Source organism: Protopterus annectens, chromosome 10.part0 (genome assembly GCF_019279795.1).
Source record: "Protopterus annectens isolate FY-2018-M chromosome 10.part0, PAN1.0, whole genome shotgun sequence".
Classification (NCBI taxonomy): domain Eukaryota; kingdom Metazoa; phylum Chordata; order Ceratodontiformes; family Protopteridae; genus Protopterus; species Protopterus annectens.
Genome location: NC_056744.1, coordinates 559,599,495 through 559,606,085, shown reverse-complemented (window position 1 = coordinate 559,606,085; position 6,591 = coordinate 559,599,495).

Genomic DNA, 6,591 nt, shown 5'->3' with positions numbered 1-6,591 from the left:
TTTGGTTGTTAAATTGTGCTGGTACATCAACACATACCCCGGGATTCAGTAAGCAGCCATGCAGGAATAAGTCATTCCGACAATGCAGGGACCATTCCTGTTCAGCATGGCAGAGTGTCATGCATATTTATGAAGGCACACTGCCATGCTCTAAGACAGACACAGTTCCATGTACGAGTGCAGGGGATGTGTCTGAGAGCAGAGCTTTCACAATACACATGCCCCCGACACTCCAGAACTGCCTTTTGGTAATTTAAAACAAGCAAGAATGCTCATAACACGCCCAACCCATCAGGATAACAAATCTGGTCAAAGGCATAAGGGGCAATCGTCCCTACCAAGCCAAATGTTTTTAGGACAACACAGGTAGCATAAGGACATAGCGCACACCTCCCAACCCATCAGAGTACGGAATGTGGACAAAGCCAAAAGGGATAATTGTCCCACAAAGCAGAAAGTCAATAAAATAGGTTCAGCATTAGCAGGGATATTCTGAAGGGTACAGCTAAAATAACATAACAAAATTTTTTTTTTTTATAAATGCGATAAAGTTTCAGCATAGCTGTGCGGGTGTGTCCTTTGCTTAGCTACGCTTAGTCCAGCTTAAACATCACAAGAAGTTAAATAGGAAGAGACATCCAGTGTAAGCTGTATTGCAATAGTGTAGTGATAAGAGTGTATGCTTTGCAAACAACCATTCCTGGTTTGATCCCCCCTGTAACCAGTTTGCATTTTCTATGTGAAAGCAGTACATTAACATTTATTTTTATTATTAACTACTAAATAACATATATTTGTTAACCAGAGTACTGCATTAGATCCAGATCTGAGGTGTCAGTTTAATAAAGTTGTGAAACCCTCATATAAACACAAATGCTCCACACAGTATAGTCACATATGAATAAATGTAATGAAAGAACATTGGAGGATGTCAGAGACTGTAAACAAATGTATAATATGCAATGAATGATGAATCAATGCCATACAGCAGATAGTCTATAAAATGAAAAATAAGCAATGCTAAGCATTGCACACCTCTACTTACCAGGTGTATGCATTGTGTAAATATGACTGCTAAGCAATGAGTAGCCCAGCTAAGTGGATTTGCCCATCGGTAAGCAGTGCTGAACCTGTCTTTTTAAGCACTGCCAACCTTAGCTAAGCAGGTTTGCCCATAACTTAGCCTAGCTCAGCATATTCAAAACCATCCAATCACGGCAAAAGGTGTGAAATCGGCCATATTTAAACCCCACAGGTGGGAATACAGCTCATAACTGGTTGCAACTTCCCACTGTAGGCAGTATGGCAGGAGTTGGTGAGGGCATGTGCTTCTGTGCACAGTCCTGGGGCATACAGGAGTCCAAGGTCATAGTAAGACTTCTGGTACATAACCATGATGACAGACTGCTGCAGGGCCAGTATCAAGGCTCTCAATATAAACCTGAAGCCTGGGATTGTCTCACCCATGATCTCACCAGTGCCGCTGGTATCCCTCAGACTGGTGAGCAGGTCCTGCACCACTATGCTGACTTGAAGCGGAGAAAGAGGGACCTCTTGGATGATTGTATCCAAGAAGCAAGGTAGAGGGGTGATGTCCCACCAGTGTGTAAGTACTCATGCTAATAACTGTTTACTAATGTCCAGCCTGTATGTATGATGGATAGGTATGCCTAAATATTTCTCTATTTACCTTACAGCTACAGCTGAGTGGGCTGTGAATCAGGAAGCCCATGCTAGTAGGCTGCAAAGGCTGCGTTGTGAGGCTGGTGAGTAACAATCCTGCTTGTAGTAGTCATACCAAAAAATTTAAAGTACTAGAAAGTCACCTGGCAGTATAAAAACTGTGTATGGGTTGCACTGAATAAACCAGACAATATGACAGTAATAGTACCATATAGGTCATATTTAAATAAAACTATAACTGCCTGGCAATAAAGCTCTAAATCCTGGACTGGTTGTGTTTACTCTGGTATTGTATGGCATTTATTGTTGCATTCTCTGAATAGTAATAGTGTGTTAACCACTGTTACCCACACTGTGCTACATAAAAAAAAGTCAAATAATGTCTGTATAACACTGTTGTAAGCACAAGATCAGATTGTACAACCAAGAGAGACTTAGACAGAAAACACTGAAGAAATAGACAGCAATATCCAAGTAGCACACTCTGCTGAAACTTAAAATTGTATTTTTAGCAGACATAGCCATGGTTCGAATCCTGGGAGTGGTAGTAAGCTGTAAGCATAATCATACCTCTCAAATGTACAGATTTTTCTGATTGTCCAGAAAATTACCTCATATTTTCTGCCAGTTCCTCTGTCCCCCTGGCAAATCAATGGGATGATCTCAGAATTGTAGCCACTAAATAATGACATACATTTGATTTTCAGACATCAAAACCTTCAGAAAATGTATACTAAAACAGATCCTGTAACTCTAGCAACTCTCATAGTTTATGAGAGCAATATTCAAAAGATGCCCCAATTTGTACCCCCATGTTGTCAAGCTGTGTCCAGAGTGTGTGAATTAAGAGATTGAGAGATATGCACATGATATTAACTTGGATTCTGGGAATATGTGCAGAAAAAGTCAGGTAGTGTTAACAAACATTCTCTCCACAAGTCTACCAGGTAAGAGATGTAGAATTTAGCTATAAGACAGTCGAAATATACACTGTGTACAAACATACTACTGCCCAAACCAAGGCCTTAGGGTAGTGTAATAACACCTGTACCTTAATGTTTGGAGCAATGATCATTAAAGTTGTAAGCACTACAAGGATATATAAGTTGTTAATTGACATCTCTCTCTCTCTCCCCCCACCATATCTGCGACAATAATCTAAATACACAAATCAATACGTATGTTTACACCAAGCCTACTGTTGGTTCATATGTCCTATTGTTCAAAACATTTTGAAATGTGTTTCTATTCATGTTCCATGTTGAAATACTATCATTGGTGGCCTGTTGCTGTCAATGTAACCTGCATGCCATTGTAATGGCCACTGTGGTTCCATATATGCATGTGTTCTGTTTGCTATGCAACTGTTCCAAATCTGGTGTTTTGGGTTAATGGGAATATCAATGTATGCTGTTATAACTAATCCTGGATTGTGTTGACTATTACTAACTCACATATGTTTTAAAACTACAGCACCATAGCAAGTTTGGGAAGGCTGGTCCCAGCAGACCCACCTCTCCCACCTCATCTGGCCATGCCACTGGGCCCCAGCATGTCTGGGCCCCACCCTGGGACCTCCTTGTCCACTGGTCCTGCACCACCTCCGAGTGGAACCACCTCAGGGTGCATAGTGAGCTCCTAAAAGGGAGTTTGGAGATCTGCTATGCCAGCTTGAGGGCCACGTGGGGCATTTAGAGGGTCAGCATACCCCTCCTGCTCAGCCCCCAGCACAGCCATCTTCAGGGCTGTGAAGGTGCAGTGGTGACTGCCCATGAGTGGGGACCTCAGTCCCACTGTTTCCATTTGGGGACTCATGGGTTTACAATTTCCAAACACACCTCCCTGTCTAAGGTGTTTACCCCCAACATGTGCCATATACCACCCCTGTATGCTGTCTTGTCTGTTTTCCTACTCAGCCTACCTCCCCAAGTATACCTACTATCCTTTCCCAACATCCCACTCTCACATTAAAAAAGGGCAATCTGTTCCCCAAAAAAATTGCCCCATACACAGCTGTCCATTTCGCACACTGGTCAACTGGACCCATGTAATCTGGTCTAATTGGCTTCACAACACATTATTGTTGTCCTCACCCCTCTCTCAGGGGTCTGAGTGTCCAACTCTACCTCCCAATTCAGTATATATGACCAGCTGTTGGTGTAGAAGAAATGGACAGCTATGGACCTTCCATACATTCGTCCTGCACATTCCTAGCTACTTTCCCTATTGTTTTTTCCCTCTGCATACCCCTTTTTTCACCACTTTCTTATCTCCCCTTTTTTCTTTTCTGTTAAAGAAATTAGCACGGGGTAAGCATGAGTTAGGACTTTTAAGCAGTAGTAAGTGGGTTTAAGCCTGTTTGCATGGTGACATGCAGTGGTTACACAGATTAAGCATTGTCAGGCTCACTGTCTGTAAGCATATTTAACCGGAAGTTAGGATTGCTTACCGTCGGGGAAACTCATGCAAACCCGCTTACAACTGCTTAAAAGTGCCTTAATCACTCTGTATTCAACAACCCTTGTTATGCCCAGCAACAAAATAATCAGCTGTTGCAAGTCTTAAACCCAGGACCCTGTACACCATAGCCACTGTGATTTACCACAAAGCCATTGCAGCTGTACATAAGTGTGATGTTTCCTCGAACATATCAAGCAGCACAGACATTTAACAGTAGGGAAAATGTATTTATATATGTATTTGTATGTATGTGTATATGTATGTATATATATATATATATGTGTATATATATATATATATATATATATATATATATATATATATATATATATATATATATATGTATGTGTGTGTCTCTCTTTCTCTCTCTGTCTCTCTCTCCCCCCCTATAGACATATATCAGACCAGTTGTTTTACATTAGGAAGGTCTGTGGTCTGCACTGTGGTGGCAGGACAGGTAGTTTACATCCTTCTAAGTTGGGAACTGCTGATTGAGGGCTCAGTATCTGTTATTCTAAAAGTGTATTAGTTCTGGTTTAAGCACTTGGGCTTCAGGCCAGTTATTTTACATTAAGAAGGTTCGTGGTGTGCACTCTTGTGGGAGGAGAGGCTGGACTCTGCCCTTCTGAGCGGGGAATTTCTGGTTAAAGGCTTATAGTGCATGCATATTTGAACTGTTTCTTACTGAAATTGGTACACCTTTCTTTGCTGTAGCATAGACTAGATCCAGGCCTGCTGAATCTAGCTTTGTTTGTATGCTTGTTGTTTGTTTGCTTGTTATTTCCCTAAAATGCTAATTCCACCTAAAACGCGGTTTTTCAGTGCTTCTGTGGATCCCTAGTGATATCTGCATTGCTTACTGTACTTATTTCCTTGTTTCACTTGAAAGTTACTGTTTGTCATTTTTGCAGTTAAGTTACCTGTAACACATTGCATTTAAGTTACCTGGCACTTGCTCACTAAAGCAATTATATAAGTTAGCACTAAAAAATGAAAAGCACTACACCCTCACAAACTCCCCTTGAGTACCTTGTTCCCCATTAGCCCTTTTTTTTCAATTATACAGGAATTCCCAATACTATTCTAGCATGTCCAAAGGTCAGTTGTCAATCTCCTCTCCAGTCCAGCTGGTGAATCTGCGAATCTTGAGGCAATGTTACAACTGCCTCATGTACACAGACAACCCTCTCCTCCTCCCAACAAATTCCAACACATGTGAGAGATGCAACCATATAGCCATACTGGAGGCTAAGCTCTCTCAACTCAGTACTGGCGACACCAGTCAGGAGGAGAAGGAAACCACACTCACTACAATTCCAGTCTCACATAGACCTACCACGACAGCAAACCAAACACATAAACACACAAAAACATACTCGGAGGCTCTAAATAAAAATCTGCCTAAGCAGCAGAGACCTCCAAAGCAGACACCCAAGCAACCGCTACCCCAAAACAAAACATGTGCAACACATAGCTCACAAAGCCAGAGTGCCGAACAGTCACAGCCCTTAAGGCTTAACAACACACCTGATACACTTGTAATAGGTGACTCTTTTGTCAGGCACACTGACGTCCCGCTCACCAGGCTGAACAAGGAGAAGGTCACGCTGAGCTGCCTGTCGGGTGCTAGGATCCGCCACATAACACAAGCACTCAGGTCACGCCAAGGCAAATACAAATATGACTCAGTCATTGTCCATGCTGGTGTGAATGACCTGAGATGTACCTCCCTGGACTACATGAAAAGAGACATAGAGGAGCTCTCTGAGCATGTAGCCCAGGCCGGTATGACCCTGACCTTGAGTAGCATCTTACCCTCACCAAGAATGATGCCACAATATGAAGACAAGATGATCAATTTCAACAATTGGCTTAAGTATTAGTGTCATTCAAAGGGGATCCAATGCCTGTCAGCCTGGGATGACATGCTCGACAAGCCACGATGCTTTGCTAGGGATGGCTTGCACTTGTCACCCCTGGGCTTTCAGATATTGGCAAATGCTCTTGCTACCCCCATAGTGCCTTTTTTAGGCAAGGCTCAAAATACAAACCCACCTCCATAGGTATCACAAGGGATAAGAAACTAAGAGTAATGCTACTCAATGCCAAAAGTCTAAACCTCAAGATGCACACACTCAAAACTCTCCTTAGCATGGAGAACATCGATATCTGTGCAGTAACAGAAATCTGGTTCAAGGCTCCCGAGAGCACCCCAGCATTATCAGGTTATACCTCATACCATGCTTTTTGGGCCCAAAACTTGGACTGAACCACAAAAGTACGGAGAGTATCAATATTCGTCAAAGATACCCACACTTCCAGGTTGGTGGCACAGCACGAAGCATCAGAGACTATCCATGTGTAACTAACAGTGGGTAAAACTGTTTTGTGAAATCAAGCAAGATAAAGAGATTGCTTGCAAAAATGTTAATGAAAGTAAAAATCCTG